Genomic DNA, 16,987 nt, shown 5'->3' on the forward strand with positions numbered 1-16,987 from the left:
TCAGGCTGGTATATAGATCAGTGCCACACACTAGATTTGGGGTGTATTTTGGTCTTTTAGAAAAAGTGCCTCCCAAAATTTTAAGGAAACAAAAACTTATATATGTACAAAAATAAGGGTTGATATGATGAAGGGATGGAATATGACTGTAAAGATGGAAATTATAAAAAATTTTATAAAAGGAATTGATAAGAAGTTGTTTGAAAAAAGAAAGAAGAGGATTTAAAGAAAGAAAAAAGAAAAAAAAAGGGAGAGAATGTGATCAGGCAGGGGAATAGAAAACACCATATACTAGAGATTTAGGGTATATTTTAATCTGTTAGAAGAAAGTATCTCAAAATTTTAAAGAGAGAACTTATATATATAAGCCAAAAATATGGGCAACTACTAGGAAGGGATAGAATATGACTCTAAAAATGAAAAATAAAAATGTTTTTTTTTTAAAGGGATTGATAAGATGTTGGTTGAAAAAGGGAAAAAGAAAAATGCAAAAAAAAAAAAAGAAAAAGAAAAAAAGACGGTAAAAAATAAATTAACTTTGAAAGACTAAAGAATCATGGTAAAAAAGCCATGAATTCTATGTGTAGTATTCCCCTAGCGCTGGAGTTCTGCCATTCTCATTGATCGGTAAACTTGGCCTTGGCTGGCTGTTCTCGCTGATCTTCTGGGGAGGGGCCTGTTGCCGTGGTTTCCAAATGTCTCTGCCGGAGGCGGAATTGCCCCGCCCTTGCCCCCTCCCGGCTAAGTCATCTGCTCCGGTTTGCTCTCCGGGGCTTTTGTTCCCTGCGAGCTTTCCGTATAGCTTTGGAGGCGGAGAGTGAAAATGGCGGCCTCCCAATCTCCGCTCCGGAGGAGCCGAGAACTCGGGGCCCCGCTTCTCAGTGAGCCCCCAGAGAAAAGCCGTCAGTCACTCCCGTCTCCCCGGTCTCCGGCCGCACCCCGTGCTCACCTGGCCTGTGACCGCACGTTTCTATCTCTGGCACCCGACCCCGTGTGGAGTCTCCAAACCCAGCAGATCCCTGCGGTGCACTCCCGCGTGGCTCCTCCCGGGGGAGGAAGGTGAGTCTCCCCGGATCTGCCGCTTGTTGGGTCCCTGCTGGAGGAGCAGTGGCCCGACTGGGCCGCGGATCCCGGTTTATGGCGACCCCGAGCTGAGAGCCCGCGCCTGGGCTCCGCCTCTGCAGCCGGCTTCCCTGCTCCGATACCTGGGAGCTCTGCCACACTCAGGCACCCCCGGTCTTTCTGTGACCCCGAGGGTCCTGAGACCACACTGTCCCGGAGGGTTCCACCCCCCGCTTAGCCACCAGAGTGACGTCCCTCAGCGGAGCAGACTTTTAAAAGTTCCGATTTTGTGCTCCGTGGTTCTATCACTTGCCAGAAGCGGCCGATGGAGGCCCCTCCCCCGCCGTCTATCCTCCCGAATATCGGCTCAGGTTCACTTCTCTGCACGTCCTACCTTCCAGAAAGTGCTCGCTTTTCTGATGAGAGAGTTGTTGCTCTTCTTTTCTTCGATCTCCTGTTGAGTTTGTAGGTGTTCAGAATGGTGTGATCCCTATCCAGCTGAATTCCTGAGAGGAGATGAAATCCAGGTCTCCTACTCCTCCACCATCTTGCTCTGCCTCCTCACTACTTCAGTAATTATTTATAGGATACCTGCATTGCACCAGAAATAATTCTAGGTGATTGTGATATAAGGATAAACAAGGTGGGCAAGGTCTTTCCATTTGTGAGGCTTATATTCTAAGGCAAAGAGACAGGTAATAAGGAAGTAAAATAGATGAGATCATTGTGAATTGTAATACAAACTATCAATAAAATGAAATAACAGTGATAGTAGAGAAACAGTGCGGTATGGGGCTAATTTTGATTGTGAAATCAATGAAAGCCTCATTGAAGAGTTGTCTTTGTACTCAAACTTTGTTTGCTCACTATCAAATCAAGAACCTAAGATATAAATTGGAGCCCTACTTTTAAAGTTTATGTAATGTTATATGTAAGTGATGAATCACTAAATTCTACTCCTGAAGCTAAAAATAAATAATAAATAAATAAATAAATTTGATACAGCCCAGGTTTTTTTTTCCCCCAAAGAAAGCCTGATACAATCTACAATAATCCCAGTTTCTGATTGTGATCTCATTTCCAGTATTCTGATTGCAAAAAGTCATTATGCTGCTACTCTAATTTAATCCAAGAATTTCTTAACATTTCTACTTCTGCTGAACCCCTACCAGTAGGCTTGAAGCTCTCAAGATGGAACTGGAGTTCATACACCCCTTTAGATATTATACTTTAAATTTATGCTTCCTCATCCCAGGTACAATACCCACAGCAGATTCTCAGATTTCTCACTCATCTTTACTCAACTGCTCCATGTTGTTAAGGTCACAATGTGACTTCTCTCAATGAGCTGATAAGAATTATCTAAACTGAAGTTCTATTATCCTGAAATACCCAAATAAAAACTATGTATTAGTCTCTGAAATGTTTATGAATGATTATAAACAGTTAGCAAATTGGTATGTAATATTTAATGATGATAATTGGCAATGATTTGAGAGTCATAGTGAATAATGCTAAGAACAATAGAGTCGGTTTGTATTTAGAAAGATCACATCTGAACTTTTAAATTGGGCAATTTCAATTTTATGAAACATTTTCAGTTGTTAAACTAGGCTTACATGTCTATTTTTAAATTCTAATTCCTCAAACAATGAGCCTTGGGAAATACCACAGTCCAAGAGAAAATATTGCTAGACTAATCAGTTCAGTTTTAAGTAGCAGAAATTGAGAGAAAATTTAGATGTAGAGCTATAACTGCTCTCTTTGTCACATTCCGTAGACTTCATCAAACACTGTTGGCTCTAATTTCTAAATACACCACAAATCCATTCATTTCTCACTACGTCTACCATTATTCCCACAAGTCAACTCACTATCATCTAGTATCTAACTTCTATCACCAGTCAGACTTCCTATAGCTGTGCTTAACTCCTTAAACTCAGTTTTTCATACAGCTGATGAGTGACTCTTCTCTAAAAACTGTTTTTATTTTGGCAAGTTCAAATGTATACAAAGTACACAAATTACTATAATAAACTCCAAGTTCTCACTAAAAATTATCCATGTTCTTCCATTCTCCACCCAGTTCTTATAACTTAGCTGATAACTATAATAATAACACAATAAAATTTATTATTATTTCATTTTAATTTATTTTATAGAAGTAAAACTCATGTATATTTGCTATACCAAAGTTATCCTATTCCCTTTCCACTGCTGTGCCATTGCAGGATGCTTTATCAAGGCCTCTGCTTTCAGAATTATCCAGGTGGGAAGCAAGTCCATATGGGTGAAAAATTCCACAGGACACATCAAGTGTTTAATTTTTCTGGCTATTTCCCATTCTACTTCACTCTGGTTCCATATAACATTGAGGCCATCATGCTGAGGTTAAAGTGAGTGATATGCCAGTTACCCTTGAAATAAGTGGTCCCGTTAAGGGAACCTCTTAATTCTCTGGGGACTTGCCCTCCACTTTCCGCATAAGGATGAGAGTAACAATGCCCTTTACATCATCAATAGAAAGGACAATAAAGATAACGTTCTCAAGTATACATTATTTTCTAAGAAAGTTACCATCACATGTCAACTATACTTTAATTAGAAAACAAAAATGCCCAATGGCTTTGGAATACTCATGCCTCCAATGATTTAAATAAACAAACTAGATAGTTAAAAAAAGAAAAAGAAAAAGAAAGTTGGCATCACTTCAAATAGTTTTGAAGTGTTGTCTTTTTGGCCCCAGATTTAAACTTTATGGGATGAAAATTCCATAGCAAAAAATAAAATTAAGTAATAAATAATGAATTCATACTTCATATAATTCATGGAAGTCATGTCTACACTATATTATATTTACTTAGGATGAGGAATATCTGAGGGTATATCCTAGGTAAGCTTTGCTAGTTCCTTTAAAAAAAGGAAGATTTCTTCCAAATCTTCTTTCTGTTCAAAGGGGAAAAGAAGCTTGGGGAGGTGAAAGAGCCAGAACTAAAATGATAAAATTAAGAGGAAATGTAGTCTATCACAGAAAAATAATGAACTGACATGGAAATCTGTCATGTTTTTGAGTAAGTTCCTGTGGACATAATGGGAACAGTATCTTCCAGATAATTAATGGTAGTCTGATCTCATTGATAGGGCATATAAATGAGAAACACAGAAAAAGGTTCTACTTTCAATTTTATTATCTATTTAGGACCCCCATAGAAAAAGGCCTCGAAACATTTGTCTGAGCAACATAGTGCATTTGACTGGGTATATTTATTCATCTCCGGTCACCCTTTGTAAACATGAAAAAATATTTCTGCATCTTATTTCTGAAACCTAGAAGGTGGTGAAAATATTTTTCTTCTTCACCATTTTTAAAAAGTTTTTGTTTTTTTCTGTGTCATCTTTAGCCAAGTAGGGGTGTGTGGGTGGAGAAACATAGATGAATCAATATTTTAAAATATTGCAGTGTCTGTAATAATTCCCCAACCTAGAAAACAAAATAATTTATCCATGACATTAATTAAAACTCCTTATCATTTGAAATACTGTTAGATTCTCTTCTCCTCACATCTTTAAGAATAAGATTTTTTATTTATGTGTCAGTGAGGGTAAGCTAGCTATTTTAAAAAACAATACCCAAATCTTAGTGACCTCTACACAGTGAAGGTCTATTGATTCCACAGTGCCGTATGATGTATATTTGGCATGGGTGGATAAGAGTGTTTTACTCAGTGCAGTTATTCAGGAGCCACATTCTGTTAATCTTTTGATGCTATGATTTATAGAAGAAAAGAAAGCAGGGGCACCTGGGTGGCTCAGTCCTTAAGCGTCTGCCTTCGGCTCAGGTCATGATCTCAAATCCCTGCTCAGTGGGGAGCCTGCTTCTCCCTCTCCCTCTGCTGTTCCCCCTGCTTATGCTCTCTCACTCTCGCTCTGTCAAATAAATAAATAAAATCTTAAAAAAAAAAAAAAAAAGGAAAGAAAAGAAAGCAGATTGAATATGTGGAAAATTATTTTTTTTCCCCAAGGCCCGTGAGTGGCACATATTGCTTCTGTCAACATTCCATTGACTTGAACTATTCACACAGCCTTAATTAGACGCAATTGAACTGAGATTTGTAGTACCAAAAATTTTTCGTGAAATTGTGAAAAAAAAAAAATCTGGAAGAATAAATTCTGACGAGAAATTATGCTAAGGGCAAGGAAAAAAGCATTTTGTTTATAAAATAGAAATCTTTAATTTTCAAATCTGGAGCCCTGTTCTCTAATTTAGTCAAGAAAGAATGGGCTAATTTTGGTAACATGTACATAGTAAATAAGTACTTGGACTTCTAGCAATATTATTTTAATTAAAATCACAAAATACAGTAATTCTGCCTTCCTTAAAATATTCTAGTATTTTACTAAATGTGCATGTATGATCCTCACCTTCTGCTGCTCTGCCCTTGTGTGATCTCCTCTCCTTGAGTGTCAGCATGATCTGTGACTTGCTTCTAGAAAACAGATTATGTGAAAGTGATGGGATGTATGCGATTATGTATAAGTGAATATGTAATTACATTACATAGGATTGTAGCTTCCAACTTGCTGGATTCTCTCTCCTTTACTGGCTCTGAGGAAGGAAGTGGCAATGTTGGTAAACTTCACATGGAAGGAAACTGTGGGTCGTCTCTAGGAGCTGAAGGCAGCCTTTATCCAACAGCCAGCAAGAAACTAAAGCACTCAGTTTTACAACTATAATCAGTTGAATTATGCCAGTAACCTGAGTGAGCCAGTCAACCCTCAGATGAGACCAAAGCCTCAGTTGACATCTTGACTGCAGCCTTTCAGAGGACCCAAATAATCTATGCCTGAACTCCTGACCCACAGAAATTGTGAGGTAATAAATATGTGTTGTTTCAAGCTGCTGAGTTTATGGTGATAGTAGTATTATGTAGCAGTGGGTCACTAATACACATGACAAGAGCAAGACTCAAATTTTTCATAAATCAAATAGTTTTGACTAAGAGGGGACATTGTCCTTATTCTTACTGCCAGAGGAATTGTGGGAAGGAAAAATTGGCAAGAGATCAGAAAGTGAAATCTTCATGCTGTGTGTCTGACTTTTCTTTTTAGCCAAGAAAAAAGACTATAAATAGGGTATTACTGAGAGCATAAGGGAGTCTTGCCCTTCTTTCCTGCTTAATATCCTGTAAAGATATTACCTTTTAGTTTGTCTCTGCACTGTGCTCATTTAGCCATGAGGCGTGTGTGTGTGTGTGTGTGTGTGTGTGTGTGTGTGTGTGTGTGGAGAGAGAGAGAGAGAAAGAAAATGAAACACAGAAACATTTTTTTTTGGCACTTATGTTTGAAACTCGATAAGCATAGTGATTATAATAAACAAGGAGATAAATCTGCCTGATTTTGAAAATAAACAGGAAGAAAGAAAAAAACTTTTTTTACTTTCAAAATGAAATCCCTCTGTTTTTAATATTAGAACATTTATAGGAAGCTTTATAGATGTTCCTGGGTATTAAGGAAAAGATTCTCACTCCTAATGGAGGATTTGTGTTGGTCTGTATTCAGCGGTAGAAAATGAAAACCTCTTTTTAATGTGTAGTTAGTAAATGAAGTGTGACGCTTCCCTTTTAGATTAATGCAAAAACAGTTCTTAAGGCTTAATGCCAAAAGGAAGAAAAATAATGAAATGACTCTCTCTTCTGAAAATCAGTGAAAGAATGGAGATGCAAACAGTGCTAGGAAAATAAATAAGAGCATGTACTTTACAAACTTAGTTTAAAAATATGAAATTCATGTTGTGGAATGAAAGCAGCTTCTTAATCTAAGAATTATCAAGCTTCAAAACAGAAAAGAAAAAAATTTTCGCTAAAGGGCTTCAAGGAATAAAACAGATCCTGGAGAAAGATTTAAGTGACCTCCAGAAAACATTGAAAAGAAAAAATGTGTTAGAGGAAAGGTGAACAAAAAAAGATGTTTGTGCTCAATCTTCCATTATTCTCCCCTTGCACCATTGTCATAGACTACAGTCTCTGTCTCCCTCTCTTTGCCTTTCTTCTAGAGCTGCCACCACCCTCTTGATCCTTTATTGTTCTGAAATCTCTAAGTCAGCATGTGTAGTGAAATGTAGTCTTCAAGTACGCCTTTTTATCCTGCTCGCAAAGATAAACACTAAGCTTTTTATTTACGCTTTCTTTTCTTACATGGAGTTTAGTTTTTCTTTACATTTTTATGAAAAGGCAGACGCTAACACAAACTACAAACCTGGTTACCTGGATATAGTACATAATCCTCAGCAGGTCGTGTAGTTCAAGAGGCCTGTTAAGATGACATACAAAATTTGAAGACTTCCCAAATTCTCCCCAATTCTTTGGGAACCTCTATTGTTAATCCATGGTGGAGTTCCTTCTCCACATGCCCCATCTCTGTTCTGAAGAGTGAATCAGCTTTTTTTAGAATTCTTGACAATCCTCTTTCCCTTTCCTGAAAGTAATGGTATTTCTCTCTCTCTCTCTTTCTCTCTCTCTCGCTCTCTGTAATGCTGTGAGTGAACAATGTAGGATCTCAAGAGATGGACTTGACAGCTAGAAAAGTATTTATTTTCCTGTTCGTATTTTTTTAAGGCACTTTTCTCTAATTCATTTCAACAGAGTGAAAATCACTACTCAATGCATCCGATATAGACATAGTCTTACAGTTTTGCTTTCTCTTTTTTTCTCATTTGGAGATATTTTCTCCAGCTCCTTCCTTTCTAATATTACTGTTTGTTCTCTAGTTTGTCTCTAACCTATTCATCTATGTTCACTTTAATTATAAAATGCTATTTTGTTGCATGTTTTATAACTTATGAATATGACATATATATTGTTCCATATCTAAGAATATATTTCTCTCATCCAGCATCATTCCTAGTGCTTGAATACTATTGCTTCTTTTAGTTGTGTGATGGATATTTTTCAGTTGCCCCTTCAAGGGGTATTTACTCATTCTCTATCCTTCTGTGTTCCTTGGAATTACGACCCATATGGGCTGTATCAGTTGAGCTCTTGCCTTTGGCTTCCAGTTGAGTTCAGCCAAAGGGAGACTGCAGCAGGAGACCAGAGGGCAGAGGAAGAATAAGAGCCAATCCTTGGCTCCGTCTCTACCAGGTCTCAGTGCTGACCGAACCCTTAACCAAAAGCCAGATATCCTGTTACTTTGCCTTCTCTCTGTGCTACAGTCACTCTCTCTGGGTTCAAGTAACTGCTTCCTCACTTTATCCATTCAACCTGGAAGTGATAATGGTTTCTCCACGTTTTTGCTAACCTGAGGGTGGTTTTTCATTCCTTTTTTATTTACCTTAACCTGCCCACACCAGTTAAATTGTTCCTTTATTAATATCTGCTCTAAAAATCCTGTTTGTGCTATTTGTTTCTTACTGGTATCCTGACTGATATAATAAGTGGTACCAGGAGTCACCCCAGAAAACAGAAGGCAAACCTCTGAAAATACCTACCTTCAGATCCGGGGCCAGGGTGGGAGGGTAGGAATATTAGTAATCTCTGGCATTAAATGGCATCGTAATTACCAGCCATAACTGCTAGCAGCATAGGATAAATTGCAGGTGCAAAGCAAGATGTTGGGAGATCAAGTGGCTGTGGCACTTAGTTGCTATGGTAATAATAGAATTATAAACTTTGTAGGGTCATCTGGTAGCCTAGATATTATATAAATTAAAGAGAGAAAAGAAAGAAAGGGATGGGGGAAGGAAGGAAGGGAAGGAGGGAGGGAGGGAGGGAGGAAGGAAGGGACTGAAATCCTTCAATGCCCAACTGAAAACAAGGTGGAAAAGCAGAAATCATCTATGGAAGTTTTTTTTTTTTTTTTTTAAAGATTTTATTTATTTATTTGACAGAGACACAGCGAGAGAGGGAACACAAGCAGGGGGAGTGGGAGAGGGAGAAGCAGGCTTCCCGCCAAGCAGGGAGCCTGATGCGGGACTCGATCCTGGGACTCCAGGATCATGACCTGAGCCGAAGGCAGACGCTTAACGACTGAGCCACCCAGGCGCCCAAGAAAGTAGCCTCAGAACAAGAGCCCACGGCAGCCAGGAACGGTCTCCCATCCAAGTCCTGACCGGATCCGACCCTGCTTAGCTTCCGAGAGCAGAAGAGATGCGCTGCCATCAGGCCGCTAGGGCCATAGGCCATCTATGGAAGCTTTAAAAAATTCACTCATCTCCTATAGTGTCAGAGATGATATAACTGAGGATCTAGCCTGGGACCAAAACAGAACTGGAGGCCTAGCTTAATGCTCAACCCTGGCCAGTCTCTAATGCTTAAGTAAGAACAATGTTGTGAAAAGAATGATTGCTCTCATTATCTACCAAATAATTCACTGAAGGAAATTTTATTTTCTCTCCATGTGACTTTGGTCTCAGTGAAACACACTTACCAGGGAACACAGTCATTGTTTCGACAAATTGGAAACCGACGCTGCTTCCCGGCCCTGCTAGAGTCCTCAGGCTGCTGACCATGAGCAGAGAAGGAGATAACCAAGGGGAAATGGGGCTTCTGCCACACAGTGGGGGAAGAGAGATCTATATCTGGAACCAGGAAATTCTGTAAAGTATCTCTTCTTACTCCATGTTCAGTAATAATGGTCAATGAAAAACTGCAAAGAACCTTTATAGACAGGGCCTCCATAGACTCATCAGATCCTGCAGAAATGATTTTGGAAACCAGGGAATAAAGAAGCTATGATTTTCATGTTAAATAATATAAGATTCCAACCTCCTCACTATTGCTAATCACAAGGGGACTATTCTTGTTATTTTCTTTTACCCATACCCACATCTCTTTAAATGGTTTATTGAAATCTCCTCAAATAACCCATTTGAGAGAGTCATCTGTTTCCTTCTGGGATCTAACTGATATATACCAATTTATTTAAATAATTTTCTGTTGTTGCACATTTAAATTATTTCCCTCAACCCATGTTTTAGATAAGTGTTATACACATCTTAGTAGCTAAATAATTTTCCCCATTGAACCTAGGTATATAGAATTGGATTAATCACAGTCCTGTTTCATGACATATTATTATCTTTGGTTTTTCATGGCCCTTTTTATTTATTGCACTCATTTATTTAAATTATTCATTTATATGTATAAATAAATATATACAAAATATAAATTTTATATATATTATTATATATGTATAATAATATAGTGAACACTCATGAACCCACAATCCAACACAATTACTAGACTAGTAACTAATTCTAAAGTGTATCTACAAATGTACCCCTCCAGTGTTCAATTCCTCTGTCTTCCCCATGAAATTTCCCCAGAGGTAATAAACATCCTGAACTGTGTATATATTATTTACTTAAATAACTTGATTATTTATTTATATCCAATGTGAATTTAGTTTTATCTATTTTTGAATTTTATAAAAACAATTATAAAAAAGACAGAAGGCATGTATCCTAAGAGGACACACAAAAGGTTAACAAATACATAAAGAGATGTTCAATTTCACTAGTAAATAAAGAAATGCAAATCCAGACAGCAGTGAGACATCATTTATACCAGTTTTGATAGGCAGAAATTAGGAAATCTGAACGTATCAAGAGTCAGAAAACATGTGGAGTTACTGGTAACAATATAAATTGATTCAGTCTTTGGAAAATAATTTGGCTTTTTCTTAAAAAGCTGAGCATTTCAATACCCTGTGACCAAAGCTTCCACTCATACATGTATTTTGGCAAATGTTCAAAAAGTAGCATTACGGAATGTTCATTACAGCACTGTTCATTAAAAAAAAAGGTAGAAATATAACACACATTGAACAAGAGAGAAAGGATAAATGTGAATAAATCTGATACATGTGTCCATTTCACAAGTGAAGTATTTCCATGTCTCTATTAATCAGGCATCATACCTGGCCTGAAAGCTAGATTATCTAAGGCTATCCTGATAGATATAATAATAATAGTAATAATAAGATAATAATAATAATGAGAGGATAAAGAAAAAGGTGTTTTCTATGTCAAATGGACAATTTACTTATCTAAAAACCTTCTTTAAAAGGTTACATCCTTTTTCACTGCCGTCTGCCTTAAACAAAAAAAAAAAATGAGGTTTAAGGTATTTCTTTATAACTTAACAAATACAATGGTAATGGTCATATTAACATTAAGGAAAGTTTGGTCTTTTCATTAGAAAAATAAAGCAGCTTAGGGATAAGTAGAAAAATAAGTATTATGCATTCATAGCAGATGTTCTTGAAGGGCATAAATGGATCCAAAAGCTAGGTTTCCGTTACTGTTAGAGGCTAAGTCCTGAGGGTCCTGGCCTCTGAGTAGAAGACAGGAGACTATACGTTGGTACAGTGTGAAGAACAATTTCTTTGGCTATCTAACAACATGCATTATTCTTCTGTCCGTTATTAATGTTTCTTCCTGATCATGCTCCACATTATGAGGGATGTAAGATATAGTACAGGAAGAAATTTATGAGTTTTATTTCTTTCAGCTCCTTCTGTTTCATGCCCTGTCATGGTTGGTAGTATTGAGTTTCTTACTTTCAGCCAAACAATAACCCTTTTAGGATTCCCTAATGAGATCTATATAGGACTTACACATGCACACCAACAATCCTAGTGTGCTGTAATAGGAAAGACCATATATTAGGGATATCTTAATTTTGGCCTAATTCTGAGATAAACAAAACGACTTCAGGCAAGTTTCTTTTTTTTTTTTTTTTTTAAGATTTTATTTATTTATTTGAGAGAGCGAGAATGAGAGACAGAGAGCATGAGAGGGAGGAGGGTCAGAGGGAGAAGCAGACTCCCTGCCGAGCAGGGAGCCCGATGCGGGACTCGATCCAGGGACTCCAGGATCATGACCTGAGCCGAAGGCAGTCGCTTAACCAACTGAGCCACCCAGGCGCCCCAGGCAAGTTTCTTCATCACATTGCCATTGTTTTCTTATAGGAAAAATAAGAGAACTGTGTTCTATGTTTGATAAAGATGCTTCCAGCTATAAATTGTTGACTGTAATTTTTAACCCGCTTACTATAACACTGTTATGGGTTGAATTATGTCCCTTAAAAATTTATATGTTGAATCATTATATATACCTCAAACTAATATAACACTGGATGTTAATTATATTTGAATAATATATATATGTATACATTTTTTAAAAATTCAAAAAAATTCATATGTTGAAATCCTAACCCCCAGTACCTCAGAATGTGATTTTATTTGGAAATTGGGTCATTACCAATGTAATTAAAGTTAAGAAGACATCATACTGGGGTAAGGTGGACCCCTAGACTAATATGACTTGTATCCTTATGTTTTTTAAAGTCATGTAAAAGAGACACACACAAAGAGATGATGTGAAGAGACATAGGGAGAAGAGAGTCTACACACTAAGGAACTCCTGTCACTACCAGAAGCTATAAGTGAGCCTTGGAATAGATCCTTTCCTAGTGCCTTTCAGAGTGTGGTCCTGCGAACAACTTGATTTTGGACTTCTGGTCTCCAGAACTGTGAAACAATGAATTCCCCTTTTTCTAAGCTACCCAGTTTGAGGTATTTTGTTATGGCAGCTCCAGGAATCTAATATACCTACCTCTAAGGTTCCTTTCCCTGACTTTTTTCATAGATCCAAGCAGTGGAAAACCCTTGCCTCCACCAGCACTGTGCTACATCCCACACCCTCACCAGGGCCCAGGAAAGGGAAGACTAAAACAAGAGGTTCTAGGGTCAATTTCTGTGAATATGAACTGGATTATGTCACATATCATTTTTTGTATCTAATTAAATATAATATATTTATTAACTCCTGTACCATAAATTATTAAATCATTAAGAAATCCTTGAGAAACAAATGCCTATTCAGCACCTACTATGTGCCAGACAATCCCTATAGGTAACTCGTTTCAAAGGCATTAACATAACATATACCTGCACACAATATGCCTAAGTGTATCTGAAAAGCTCAACAAACAAGTCAAAATGTTTTGTTAGAAAATTAAATATATTTTAATAATATCATATAACAAATATGACAAACATTAAGTATGCTTACTGCATGCAGATAGAGGGAAAATCTAGAAGACATTGGCCTTCATGCCAGTTTCTCTAATTTCACACTTATTTTTTTCTTTTCTTTCTAGAAGACCATAGGGTTATACAATATTTTATGTCCTGCCTTTTTGAATTTTCCAGTTCCACACTGTTAGTTTGGAGAAAGTCATAAATTACTTTTTTGGTCTGTCCAACTGAATTATTACTCTTCCTATGGCACTAGAAAACCACTTTTCATAACTACTGGGTCCTATCGTAGTTGGACTTACAAACTTTTGAACTCTTTAATATTATAGTTTATAGTGATTAGCTACAATTTTAATTTTTCTGACTGAAAATTTGTGTAGAGATCAGCACTTAGGTTATTGTTATGGACTGAATGTTTGTGTCCCCCACTAGAGTCACATATTGAAGTCCTTAACCCCACAATGTAGTGGCATTTGGAATAGGGTCTTCAGAGGTAATTGGATTTAGATAAGGTCTTGACTATGAGAAGCAAATGTCTGTTGTTTAAGCCACCTAGTGTATGGTATTTTGTTATAGCAGCCTAAGCTGACAAAGAGAGATATGTTGGACATTTGATATGTTATGTCATTAATCCCCAAAACTGTGATGTGTGATTGTTAGGATCCTGATTTTATAGATGAGGAATAAAGATCAGGAAAATTAATTAGCCCAACATAACCCATTGAACTAGGATTTGGAATTCAGTCAGTGGTTTAACATACCACTTTGTTGTATCGTCATAAGACAACCATATCACTACACTTGACTAATTACATTCAAAAGCAAGCTATTTCATTCAGTTAGCTTGTATAATTTTAGGGGAAAGTGGTAATATCCATCAGATTTTTTGAAGTATTGAAAATAAACATTACTATCCGTAGAGAATTACAAAGACACAGGGACCCCAGACTTGGAAGTAAATATTGAATTTACCTTTCCTGATACACTGGGTATAATATCAAAAAAGGAAGTTTAACTAAGGGTCTGACTTCACTTTGGTTCTAGCAGCCCAATTAGCATTTCTTTCATTTTGCAACATGTACAAATCTTACCTGCTCTCTCTGCCCTTCTCTCTAATACTTCTTTTACTTCTCCTTAGGAAACATGCTTGATTTCATTACAAAAATTTAATTATTAAGGGAATAAATGTTTCAGGTACTTTCTATCTAGAGATGCAAATTGTTTTATAGTCAAAGATTTAAGAAGCCAAGTTTCAAAGGCTCCTTTTAAACTGATCTGAAACCTGAAGAACAAAGTTTAGACTAGAATTTCTCTTATAAATGTAATCATCAAACAAACCCACAGGCTGTTTGGTTCCTATGTTATTACATTTCATAGTGGATTTTGAATGAGGAAGGATAAAAGTGAACATCATTAAAGTGGATGATTCATGCAGATTGGGTCTTTAATGACAGTTATCTATTGAAAGATGTCTCGTACTTGTAAAGTAAAAAGAAATGAAAAATTTAGAACCTAGAAAAATGTAAGATTGCATAACCTAGAAACCAACCTTAAAAGGAAACAACCAATTACCTACAATAATTAAATAAAAGAGGAAACGGTAGTAGGCATTTCTGTGGTAATGTAAAATGATAAATGATAGACTTATGCTTCAATTATTCTAGCTTCATTATCTTCATTCATTCATTTGTTCAACTAACTTTTTTTTAAGATTTTATTTATTTATTTGACAGAGAGAGAGACAGCAAAAGAGGGCATACAAGCAGGGGGAGTGGGAGAGGGAGAAGCAGGCCTCCCACCAAGCAGGGAGCCTGGTGCGGGGCTTGATCCCAGGACCCTGGGATCATGACCTGAGCCAAAGGCAGACACTCAACTACTGAGCGAACCAGGTGCCCCTCTTTCAACTAACTTTCATTTGAATAATTATGGAGAAAGAGACAGTAATGCTAATCAACCATTTGATTTCCTTTCCTATATTTTCCAGTCCCCCTTGCAGTCAAGGGGAACCATGTGACTAGTTCTGACCAATTAAACATGACCCGAAAGAACACATGTTCCCTCTAGGCTAAGGCAATGAAAAGCCACTGGGTAATTCTCAGCTTCTCCTTTTTCCCACTGTGTTAATCAGGGAGAAGTTCTCATTTTTGAGGTGATGGATCTACAATACTTAAACAACCTCAATTGCTGAAATATTACATGGATGACAACTGGCCTTGAGAGTTGCCAAATCAACAGTGAACTCATCATGAGTATTAAGTGGAGGTTTTGTTTTAGCCAGTGAGATATGGGGCCTGTTTGTTACCATAGACCAGTCCAGTTTTTCCTGACAAATACCTAAAATGTTCATTCAGTTATCTGATAAATATTATTGAGTGCCTTCTATTTATTAGGCCATATGATAGGTTCTAAAGATGTGGTGGTTAATATGGAGCTCATAATCTAATAGTATGTAGATATTAAATAAGTTCTCAAATAATTGCTTAATATCCTATTATCTCACTATTTTTATTAATTTGCTACTACTGATTAATTATTATACTACTGCTCATGTAATATAAACCAGGCCCAAATTAGAATATACCTTGTTCAAACTTCATTCTGCAAGGGAGCTTATTTAACTCATATGCTCGCTCTGACTATAAAAATCTTGACTATAATTATCAGACATCAACATCTATCAGATAGCCATCTGTTCAAATGGTCAAAGATTTTTCATCTTCAGTTTTCTAAATAATACATGACTTTGTTTACCGAAGTCTAATCTTAGGCATTGTCACAATTCAATAGGAACAAGTTATTTGTGGTATAGTTCTGATTTTAACTTCCACTACATTCTCTGTCTACACATATCTATAAATATTTCTGTATGTATTCATGTGTATCTATATTAAGCTAAATATGAGTTCATAGTGATGTCTTCAATTCTAACCCATTACCACATAGATCATTCTAGCTTCTTCCCTTGCTCGTTTGTAACCACATAGTCCAACAGTGAGAAACCTGGCTTCCACACTCTGCTATCCATTTATTCATTTGGTCAATTCCAACATACACATAAAGAGGTTTCAAAATTGTTAACCCAGTGCTCGCTTCGGCAGCACATATACTAAAATTGGAACAATACAGAGAAGATTAGCATGACCCCTGCACAAGGATGACATGAAAATTCGTGAAGCATTCCATATTTAAAAAAAAAAACAAAATTGTTAACCCATGGAAAATAATTTTAACAAGTAGACTATAAGTCTCCTGTGTAATTTCTTTTGCATTTAGTCTTAGTCTATATTCATTTCCAAAATTACTTTGATGAGCACATTTTTCCCACCCCCTTCAGTGAGATTATTTCACAAATTTATTATACAGTTGGATCATTTTGTCACAGTTCACATTTCTTCTTGGGATAACCTAAACTTGTAAATGTTTTAAATTTGTAGATATTAGGTTTAGCCTTTTGTACTCTAAAGTTCCATGGATTTTGACACCTGCATAGTGTCATGTATCCACCATTACTGTATCTTACAGAATAGTTTTATCACCCTAAAAAAATCCTCTGTACTTCATGATTCAACCTTTCTTCCTTCCCAAATGCCTGGCAATCACTGATTTAATTACCATCTCTATAGTTTTGCTTTTTCAGAATGTTTTATTAATGGGATCATACAATGTGTAGCGTTTTCAGACTGACTTCATTCACTTAACAATATGCATTTAAGATTTAGCAGTGTTTTTGTATGGCTTAATAGCTCATTCATATATATATATATTTTTTTAAGAGAGCGCAAGCAAAGGGAGAGGCAGAGGGAGAAGATCTCAAGCAGACTCTGTGCTGAGTGTGGAGCCTGACTGGGGGCTTGATATCATGACCCTGAGATCATGACCTGACCTG

The 16,987-nt window shown here is 36.9% G+C and overlaps 1 non-coding gene across 1 annotated transcript; it reads left to right on the forward strand.

The window, feature by feature from the left end:
* The first annotated feature begins 16,183 nt into the window (after nucleotides 1-16,183).
* LOC118018274 lies at nucleotides 16,184-16,290 on the forward strand. The gene has a single exon (XR_004681352.1). It is a non-coding gene; the product is annotated as a U6 spliceosomal RNA (small nuclear RNA).
* Nucleotides 16,291-16,987: the final 697 nt, after the last annotated feature.

Source organism: Mirounga leonina, unplaced genomic scaffold, assembly GCF_011800145.1.
Source record: "Mirounga leonina isolate KUSES-001 unplaced genomic scaffold, KU_Mleo_1.0 Mir_170, whole genome shotgun sequence".
Taxonomy (NCBI): domain Eukaryota; kingdom Metazoa; phylum Chordata; class Mammalia; order Carnivora; family Phocidae; genus Mirounga; species Mirounga leonina.